Source organism: Benincasa hispida, chromosome 8, assembly GCF_009727055.1.
Source record: "Benincasa hispida cultivar B227 chromosome 8, ASM972705v1, whole genome shotgun sequence".
Taxonomy (NCBI): domain Eukaryota; kingdom Viridiplantae; phylum Streptophyta; class Magnoliopsida; order Cucurbitales; family Cucurbitaceae; genus Benincasa; species Benincasa hispida.
Window position 1 is genome coordinate 52,920,137 of NC_052356.1, and position 10,817 is coordinate 52,930,953.

At 40.6% G+C, this 10,817-nt stretch overlaps 2 non-coding genes across 2 annotated transcripts; one reads left to right on the plus strand and one right to left on the minus strand.

Moving 5' to 3' along the window:
- Positions 1-781: 781 nt before the first annotated feature.
- LOC120084336 lies at positions 782-888 on the minus strand. The gene has a single exon (XR_005483696.1). It is a non-coding gene; the product is annotated as a small nucleolar RNA R71 (small nucleolar RNA).
- A 6,805-nt stretch (positions 889-7,693) lies between these two features.
- Positions 7,694-7,799, plus strand: LOC120084262. The gene has a single exon (XR_005483627.1). It is a non-coding gene; the product is annotated as a small nucleolar RNA R71 (small nucleolar RNA).
- The last annotated feature ends 3,018 nt before the right edge of the window (positions 7,800-10,817 follow it).

Genomic DNA, 10,817 nt, shown 5'->3' on the forward strand with positions numbered 1-10,817 from the left:
TTTATACTTGGATCTTGCTAAGAAAACTTGCATGCACAACGCATATTCCACCATCGCATTCTACACCATTATTTCATTGCATTAATCACGCATCAAGTTTTTGACGTCATTGTCGGGGAACTACGGCAATACATTGTGCTAACAGTAACTTTTTGATTTTCTTTGCAGACTCTCCATCTCTGTGCACTACTTCTCCTTAGGTAAGGGAAGAAGCAGGCGTCGTATGAGTGAAGGACAAAATCCTGAGCCCCATTACAACCCAAAGATCGAGAGAACCTTCCGAAGAAGAAGAAAAAACAGCCGCCAACAACAACAACAAGAGAAAGATCCAAACATGGCGGAACAACCAGAAAATGGAGCACCAAATGCAAATAATATCATGGCAAATACCATCCTATTGGCGATCGACTGCAATAGGCCCATCTGGGACTATGCATTGCCTAACCTCTATGATTTTTCACCAGGAATCATGAGTCCAACTCTTGACGGATCGAGGTTCGAAATGAAACCGGTGATACTGCAGATGATCCAAACCGCCGGATAGTTTGGCGATAGGCGTGGTGACGATCCGCACGCCCACCTCTAGAGTTTCATTGAGATCTGCAACACGTTTGTGTTCCCAAACATCTTCGTTGAGGAGGTTCGATTAACATTGTTTCCATTTTCGTTGTGTGACCAGGCACGAAAATGGGTTTATTCTCTCGAACCAGAGGAGATTACATCATGGGAACAAGTAGTTGAGAAGTTCATGAAGAAGTACTTCCCCCCAACGGAAAATGCCAGAAGTAGGAAGTTGATCACTAATTTTGAACAGGATATTGACGAATTGTTCAGTGACGTCTGGGTGCGGTTTAAGAGGCTGGTTAGAGACTGCCCGCATAACGGCTTACTAGATTGTTTATAGATGGAAATTTTCTACCACGGATTGAACCCTGCATCACAGACGGTTGCCAATGCGGCAATAGCTGGAGGTCTGCTTGATAAAACTTATGATGAGGCCAAGAATATAATTGATCGCATTTCTAAAAGTCATGAAGACTGGAGAGAAAACGATCAAAGATTGAGAATCAAAGACAATGACGCGAATAATGGGGCCATCGCATCCCTTCAGAACCAAATGACTGCGATGATGAATTTGATACAAGGAATCGCAATCAGTAGCCTAGGAACGCATAGTCAGCAAGTCAACGCAATCAACCAGACGACCACAAGTTGTGCTACTTACGGTGAAGGCCATCCAATGGAGGAATGCCCAAGGAACCTACAGTCAGTCTATTTTTTGAAGAATAATCCGTTTTCCAACACGTTCAACCCTGGGTGGAGAAACCACCCTAACTTCCCATGGAAAAATCAACAACAAAATTTTCAATTAGTGGCGCAAAAAGAAGGGCCACAAGGATTTTTCCCGCGAACAAACGGTCAAATGCAAAACCAAGCCAGCAGTTCACATATGCCCAAGGTTGTTCCACCATTCTTGGAGTTTTGCCTTTTTGTTATTGTTGACGGTTGTCTCTCAATCTTTGTCGGAACGTTCTTTCAATCTCTGGGTCATAATTCGCCAGAGATTGAAAGCTGCAAAGAAAATAAAAAAATTATCGTTAGTACAATGTATTGCCGAAGTCCCCGACAATGGCGCCAAAAACTTGATGCGTGTTGTTATGCGATGAAGTAATGGTAAATAATGCGATGGTGGAAAATGCGTTTTGCATGCAAGTTTTCTCAGCAAGATCCAAGTATAAATCCTACTGAGTTGCCTGGTAAGCCTAGGGTCGAACTCAGGGACTAAGAAAAACAATATGCGATGGTAATTTTTAGATCACTTTGTGGTAACAAATAAATCAAGGGGTTGGTTGGTTTGTTATTTGCAGTATAAAATGTATGCAACGGTGTTGAGAAAAGAGTTAATAATAGGAAAGATGCGATGAATATGTGGGGCAACGGGTTGAGAAGGGGTTTAGCTAACACTTCCTAAGATTGCGTTCATGTTATGCGATCCTGCTACAAATATGCAACAACAAATCATCTCTCAATGCAAACGCTACGACTTCTAGTTTTAGAACGCATGCAATATATGTGATGATGTCTATAGGACTTACATTTAAGCCTCTATTCTTGTCTACGCGATGACGAATGACACACACATATACAAGGCGACCACATACTACCATAACCTATCTCTAGGGTGCATGCGATGCATGTTGGCAAACAGAGCTTATCTCTAAGTCCCTATCTCTTGCTTATGCAGATCTAATCTTGCTCTCTCGAGTCTAGATTCTAGCCTAGTTCTCTTAAGTCTTAGATTCTTTCTTTAGACTCTCTCTCGAGTAGCTCTAAAGGGTATTGAGCACAACATAAGACAAGATGATGACATGCAATGAAGATCCTAGGTCATGTTAGCTAAGTACTCCTCAACCCATTCGACAACTTTAGCTACTCATACGTGATTTAAAGAGAGTGAACAGATGTAGAAAAGCAAGTCCCATTCTATATATATATAATCGAAGTACAGAATGACAATGTGGAATAAGAATAAAGAACCTGGTAGCAATTTCTTGCTTTCCAAGTCTTTTACACTGTTCTTCTCTACTCTACTCAAAAGATATTCTTCCTCTCGCAAGAGTCGGCCCTCTCTTTGTTTTTCCACACTCCCTAGCACTCTCTCGAGCTAACCAAGAAGATCTTCCGGCATCTTTTCCCTTTTCTCACTTCCGCCTTCTAAGTATAAGAAACTAAGAACAAGGCTATCTATCTTCTATATGGTGAACTCTAAAACTGGGCAAACTCTCTAAAACTAGGCTCCCCTTGAATGAAGGTGGCCTTCGGTATTTATAGAGCTTCAGGGTGAAAAGCTTCTTCTTTCTTTTGATTGCACTTATGGGATGACATTAATTCTCTGTCTGATGCACCGAATAATTTTCACCAAAAAGTTGAGTGTACTTGCTACAGTATGTCGTTAACGGCTTGTCAACTTAATTCGGAATCGACCGTCGTCAGCTTTCTGGCCCATCGTGATTTATTAATCTTTCACCCAGATGCGCCCACCTTGATGTGCTGGCTCTATGAAGCCACCTTCTTGAGTAGATTTTCGCGAGCACAAATGATCGCATAGCCTTGCGGTCGCAATCTCTTAATGCGCTCAGACATTAATTTCTTCGGATCGCATTTCCACCTTGCACCAACGCATTTTCTGCACAAAATTCATAAGTTAGCTGTTTTAATGCGATGGATGCATGCAATCGCAATGTTGTGAACTCAGTGCTTTTGGACGCAATATTGTATATTTTTATCATTGCAATCCTGCATTGTTTATAACTTTACGCTGTAATAACGTGCATTTCTGCCCGTCATAAGTTCATTCAAAATAATTCAAAATTTTGTGATTTCTTGTTCGAATGTGGGTTGAACCTAGTTACGCTCTTCATTTTGACTTCCCCCCACGTGTGTCATGCGGACAGCCAACTTCGGTTGCGTTCCATATTCAACTCAACTCTTGTTTTGGCTTAATTTGGCTTGCACCAAACAGAGGAGTTGCGCTTATGCATTGATCCTGGCTACTTACCTTCATTTTGGCTTGCCCTCACATGTGTCATGCAGACATCCAACTACGGGTAAGTGTCTTTCACAACTTAACTCTTATCAACATGGGTTTCTCCATTGCGTTGACAGTGGAGTTGTTATTCTCAATTTTTTTTTAAAGAATGGCATCACAATGTAGTGAACGCATTTCTCCGGGATCGCTGCCACCCCTAAACTTAGAGGTTGGCAGCACTCTCGCCGCAAAGCTAAAGACAAACTCAATAGGAATGCGGTAACAAATGTTTGAGCAAAGGTTTGCACAAAATAAAACTTAGACTGTCAAAATTTGAAGAAGCTATTAAAAGTAAGGTTGGCCTGGCGATGCTTAGTTGGCAGACGTAGTGACTTATACGTACCATCATCGATGCATCGAAAAGGAAGGCAATTGGACAAAGAGAATTTCAAAAGGATAATACATAAAATATAACAAGAGAAGAATCTTGAGTAGAATACACTTGTGACCATGCTTTAGACTTCATGCTATCGAAGCCATTGGTTTAATGATGAAGAGGATCCTTTCGTTGTAACTGTGCACCAAGGAGAATTATTGTCGCACCTACAAGGAGCAAACGCACCACAACCAAGGAAGCAGTAGCAAATCCAAAATAACAATAAAAATAAACTAAACTAGAAACACAAGGTAAAGATAGAGTAGAAGATGTCCCTGGAGAAATTGGAGTGATGTCACCGCAAAGAGTCTCCCATGCAGGAGATTTCTCTCAACTGCTTAGGTCAAGGGGCTCGCCCTGACCATTGGAACTTTTCGTCAATTACTGGCGCATGTTGGCCACCATGTGCTTAGAACTACCTTTCGCTCATGCAACTGATTGCCCTTCTTTCTTGGGGCCAATATTAGTTTTCAGTACATCGCCTACACGCCAATATTGTTTGCAAATTGGTCGCACAAGCTACAATACAACCCAGGTAAAATGTTTGCCTGCAGAAACACAAAACTCAAAAAACTATTAGCTACCAAGTCCCCGGCAACGGCGCCAAAAACTTGGTGGTGTAAAATTAGGAGAACACAATATGTGATGCATGTCTTAGATTATGCGTTGGTTCTCATGCGTCGGTGGTCATGCGTTGGAATGAAAATATGCGTTACTCTTATATTGCGATGACCATGCGTTCCTTTCACAAGTTTTCTTGCACTCTCACCAAGTAAAACGAGAACACCAGTTTCTCAGGTGATCCCAGGTCAAACTCAGGGACTTGTAGCTAAAGGGTATGCGGTGATGTATTTGCTGGATAAATAAAAGAATGATAGGGGTTATAAGCTATGAACTACTCCTACTTCTAACTAACAGATTAAGCGGTGGAACATGAATGAGAGGTAGAGACATGACAATTGTTGATGCGTAGTAAAATGCATGGAAAAATATATAAAATGTGAAGATGTCTTCACTGCAACACTAAGCCTGACCGCAGGGCAACCCCAGCCAACCCAAACTTATGCGATCATGTTATACACACTCGACGCAGATGCACGTGATGTGTAATAGCAAACAGAACTTACTCCTAAGTCTCCATTCTTGCTTATGCGATCTTAATCTAGCTCTCTCGAGCCTCAATTCTAACCTAGCTCTCTTAAGTCTTAGGTTCTTTCTTTAGACTCTCTCTCAAGTAGCTCTAAAGGGATGATGGACACATACATAAGACAAGGTAATAACATAAGTTTGGTTGACGTAAGATTATTCTTATCCCTAGTGAGCACTTGCTTACATTGCTTAATGCGACCAACCACTTACCCTCTCGGGCAGTTAGTTGCTGCTGCTTCTACCCATAGACAAGCATTACGTCCGCTTATAGACAAGCGTTGCTACAGCTTCACACTAAGAAAATAAGGTTTTCTCACAACACTCATGCAACGCACACCTCTCGATAGTTTGCTACATGCTTCATATTCCTATGTCGCATGATTAAGTATGTGATACTTTAACAGTCTCACTAAGTGATGCAATGAAAGTTAAGGATGCTAAGTAAATGAAGATGGAGATGGAGTCCAAGGAAAATATAGAAATGCATTGATCACAAAATGTATTAATTCCTCAAGTAAAAATTGTAACACAATACAAGGAAAGAAGAGAAATGGAAGGACCAGCTAGAAGCAATGTCTTGCTTTCAGCAGATGTGTGTCAAGGCTGCCAGTGATGCCATGGATGGGTGGTGGAGTTGACTCTCTCGAGCTCTAACTCTAGTGAAGGCTCCGGTCGTCACTTAGAATGGATGAAGGAGATGAAGAACTCTTAAGCTATCTTCTCACGCTTTGGTCTAGATCATAAGGATCCGCCCTAAGGCGGGGAACCTCAGGTGAAAAACCTTGGATCCATTAAAATTCTGCTCATCGGCTTCTATTTATAGACCTTAATGACCGACAACATTAATGGACCTGCTCTAAATCTGACACTTACGGTGCGATGGTCCTTTCTGAATCTCTTCTATTAACGACATGGTAGGTGAAATGTCAATATCATCTTTTGATTCTCCCGAGGTATGCGTTCATGTTGCATTCCACCAACCGTGCGGCCGCCCTTCTATTATGGTCATCATTATGTAGCCGTAATCTCTCTGCGATGACTGCATTCGCTTGACAGCCGCAATTTCTGTGTGATGGATGCATGCAGTTGATGGCCGCAACATCCATGTGATGGACGCATGCGGTAGATGAGTGCAATATCCATGTGTCGAGCGTATACGATCGCACATGCGATCATCTCCACGATAGCCTGGCTCCAGCGTATGCGATCAATTTCTGTGGTTTTTACAAAAATAAACAATTGAACGCATAATAACGCATAATAGTGGATTAGTTGAGATTCTTAGTGTCGATCGACTCAAACTAATTTTTTCATGAATTCCTAACATAATCGCCACATATTCTGCTTAACAGCCTTCATAATTTTAAATAAAAGACCTATAATGACGTGCATTTCTGCCCGTCATCAGTGTACTTGAGATCTGTTAGCGAGTAGGAGAGTCTTCATCGTGGGCGTTAGTTTTCCCATATTCAATCCTTTGAAAATGGACAGCGGCCTTAAATTTATACTTGTTCCGAGATCGCATAGTGCTTGACAAATGTAGACCCTTCCAATTGAGCAGGGTATCGTGAAGCTTCCTAGGTCGCACATTTTTTGGTGGGATCATAGTATTTTGCGTTACTGCCACTGTAGCTATCTTTCCTTCATCATTCTATTTCTTTTTCAATCTTTGTGGGAATGGTGGTAGTTGTACTTCTGTTTCGTGTTTTAGAGGCTTAAAGGTGGACACAACTTCTGGGTTTATCTTCTCGGGCTCTTCTGAATCATATGTCAACGGGTTCTTGATTATCACCGCATTCGGGTTGGTCCTGGTGGGCTCTTCCCCTTTTTCGACTGTCGCTTTTTCGCTTAGCAAGGAGACTTCTAGGCATTGTTCCTTTCCTGTACCTCCAGAGTTGAGACGGAGCTCAGTTGAGCTCGGCAACGCTCTTTGTAGTCTATTTTTGAGTTCGCCCACAATCTGTCCTATCTAAATTTCAACATTTCGGATGGACGTCAGTTGATTCTGAAGCACTGATTCATTCTTCTCAATATACTGCTTCAGCAAGCTCTCTAAAGATGAAGATTGCGATGCCTGCAAACTGCTGGCTTGATTTTGCGGTTGACCGTTTATTCGTGGGAAAAATCCTTGTGGACCTTCCTTTTGCACCATAGGTTGATAGCTTTGTTGTTGATTTTTCCACACAAAATTGGGGTGGTTTCTCCACTCGGGGTTGTATGTATCAGAGAAAGGGTTATTCTTTATGAAGTATATTGATTGCGGATTCCTTGGGCATTCTTCAATCGGATATTCTTCTCCACAGGTGACACAACTCATGGTCGTTTGAGCGATTTCGTTGACTTGCCCTTTATGCATTCCCATGCTATTGATTGTGATGCCTTGTATTAGATTCATCATTGCGTTCATTTGGGTTTGAAGGGATGCGATGGCCCCATTATTTACGTCACTGTCCTTGATTCTCAATCTTGGCCTCATTGTATGTTTTATCAAGCAGTTCACTAGCTGCTGCCACATTGGCAGCCGTTTGCGTCGTAGGGTTCAGTCTGTGGTAGAAAATTTCCATCTATAGAAATCTGGTAAGCCATTATGCGGGCAATCTCTTACCAGCCTTTTAAACCTGCCCAGACATCATTGAGCGATTCGTCAATATCCTGTTCAAAATTAGTGATCAGCTTCCTCCTTCTGGCGTTCTCCGTCGGAGGGAAGTACTTTTTCATTAACTTTTCAACTACTTGTTCCCATGATGTAATCTCCCCTGGTTCGAGAGAATAAGCCCATTTTTGTGCCTAGTCACACAACGAAAATGGAAATAATGTCGAGAGAATAAGCCCATTTTTGTGCCTGGTCACACAACGAAAATGGAAACAATGTTAATCGAACCTTCTCAGCGGAGATGTTTGGGAATACAAACGTGTTGCAGATCTTGTTGTAAAAACGCTGATGTGTGATTAATGATGTTCTATGCTTGAAATAATGCGATACTAATTCTAGATATGCGTTAATTATGAATGTTCACGTAGTATGTCATGCGTTGTCACAAGTTTCCTTATGATAGAACCAAGTGTAATTCCACCACAAGTTTCTCGGTATGATCCGAGGTCGAACACAAGGACAGTTTTAAGTTATTGTGGTATGTTCGTGATATATGCGACCAGGTTTTTCAATCTTTAAAAATGGGTTTGTACAAGTATATAAATTGCGGTAAAATAAAGTAAGCAGTAAAAATGCGATAATAAAATAAAATATAATAAACCTAAGCTAGATGATACAAGATACAGGCTCATGATACAAGATGCTGGGGTCAAGGCTAGCTGCGAAGGTTATGCAAAGAACGTGGAATGCGGCGGCAAGTCTTATGAACAGAATTGAAAGAAAAAGAGAAATATTATAAACTGCGCAAGTTCTCAATTGCGTTGAAGCTAGAAATACTATTCCACTCTTCTCTTGGCATACACCTTTTAGTGATCGGCCACGCTCCCACATGTCTATGGTGAAAAAGAGAATAATGTAATGAACGCAAGGTTGCTTCCATGTCTGGAAGTACTACTCGCTTTAGTTAACGTATTCTTCTAACCTTCTCTCGATAGATCAGAATGGCATTTTCACTTCTGCTCTCACAGGTGAAGATGTCGTCTAGCATGCCTTAGCTAAACGCATTTTATACCTTTAACACAGATTAAGTACTTGTTTGATTCATATTAATTATCAGGGGATTAAGAAGACATTATGGAGAAAGTGATTAATGGAGGAACGGAAATAGACAGAGAATGGTATATGAAAGCTATTGAAACATTTAATATGTTTATTAAGCGTTTGATACATGGTGTGTGAATGAAGAGATAAAGAGAAAGTGAAATACAACGATGAAAGAGACAGAACAGATACAAACAAGTGCCAATGTCTTGGCACCGATTCGATGGAGATCTGCTTGCCGAATAGGATGGATATGATGGTAGGAAGAGCTTCCCTCTCGAGCTTGCTCCACCGGTAGAAGGTTTCTGTGCACAAAGCTTTAGATCGGGTATTTGGCAGATTAGATCTGAGACTCACCTCTCGGCCTTGTCTCGTCTTCTTCCCAGATTTTTTGACTTAAGCACCCAGCTCAGCCTTTTCTCTCAACACTTTAGCAGTAATTAGCACCGTATTAAGTAGCATAAGTTTTCTCTTAAATCTATGGGGTATTTATAGGTATAGGTCTTTTACTCCGGCCTTGTGGTCCCCACTAATTGTTATGGTAATTCTGAAGATGGAGGGATATTATTGCTTCTATTATGCAATCAGACCATCAATTCTGCACAACCATTAGTTGTACACGTGTCTCAATCCTCCACTTTTGCGTTGCTCAGCTGCATCTTTCGATCATGAGTTCGCATGCGGTGTTGTTTTTATTATCGCATGTGGTTGACAGTCAGCTCTGGATCGACTGTCGCATTGCGCCGTCATTGCAGTAATCATCTCTTCATTGTTGATTGATGGGCGCAACGTGACAGAGATTCGTTGATCAACTTTTCATGAGCCTTGAGTGCAAGCGGTGACTTGGTTTCCTGCAAAACATAGTAAAATTCGGGTTGTCTTCCATCTTTATGGTGTTAGTGGGTGTAATTGCGATCATTTATAATTATTGTAATTCTAGGCTAATTTTCATATAATCGGTGCATATTCACTAACTTTTGGCCGCAATATCTAGATAAGGTGGCATAAATAACTTGTATTTCTACAAGTTATTACACCCCCAAATTTAGATATATGCTTGTCCTCAAGCATATCTTCTACTCAGGCAATCGTGCTCAATTCCTATCCAATATTTTTGCCATGATTGATTGCTCCGAATGTTACACTTAGGCACATTACTTGACATCGCAATTTCCTTCTAACCTTGCTAATTCTTAGCAAGCCCTACTTTATTCTTCTATATGACAAAATTCTGCTCAAAGATGCTTTTCTAGTTTTCAAAATAGAATGTTTATCTCTTTTTGTCAAAACAACTTGATGTATCTATATGCGGTGAGCAAAACTTTGTGTCATTTATTTACTTAGAGACTATTGGTCATGGTTACACTCTTCGTTTTGGCTTATCCCCATGGGTGTCATGCAGACATCCAACTACGGTTGTGTTCCAATTTCAACTTTAACTCATGACACTCAGAGGAGTTGTCTCTTGCATTCTTTTATTTTTCTTTCCATACTGCATCGTTCTTGGAAACCCACCTTCGTTTTGGCTTGCTTCTACGAGTGTCATATGAACATCCAACTACGAGCAGGCATCTTTCATAACTAAATTATTATCAAGTTGGGACAATTTTAAGGTTTTCCCTTGCACTGACATTGGAGTTTTGCATAATTTTTTTTTTTTAAAAATGGACGCATTTTCATAAATATTACATATTATTGATCTTATCTGCTCAGACCTTCCCCACCCCCAAATTTAAAGATGAGAAAGGTCCTCATTGCATTGTTTGGATAGATTAGACAAACACTTAGAAGAAAATTTCAAAAAGAAGGTTTGAGCAGAACTTTGAAAGATAAAAGGTAAAGTGCTGCTAAACTAAGAATTAACTAAGTGTTAGTCAGAATTTACTAAGTATGGGAAATGTTTCTAAGTATAAACATATAATACATCATAGTAATGCAATGAAGATCGTAAAGTAAGAGATTAAGAACATCACAAAAATTAACAAAGGAAGATAAAGAAAAAGGCATAG